Raw genomic sequence first — 276 nt, forward strand, 5'->3', positions numbered from 1 at the left:
CCTCCTTCTCATCGACGCCGCCGCCCATTTTTGCCGGCGACTCTTCTAGCTGCCGCCGCCTCCACATCCGCCCAACACGCCGCCCCTGCCCCCAGTTGCCCGCCGTCGCCGTTTGCCGCCGGGGAGCAAACTGGTTCCCGCCGCCGCTTCCCCCACCGCACAGCCGCCCGCGACCAAGAAGACGCCTCGCCGCCCCCGCCACATCCGACCAGCACGCTCGTCGGACGCCGTCACACTCGTCGGATGCCGGCAGGGCAACTAGCTAGTCTGTGGGCG

The sequence above is a fragment of the Triticum dicoccoides genome, chromosome 3A, assembly GCF_002162155.2.
Source record: "Triticum dicoccoides isolate Atlit2015 ecotype Zavitan chromosome 3A, WEW_v2.0, whole genome shotgun sequence".
Lineage (NCBI taxonomy): Eukaryota > Viridiplantae > Streptophyta > Magnoliopsida > Poales > Poaceae > Triticum > Triticum dicoccoides.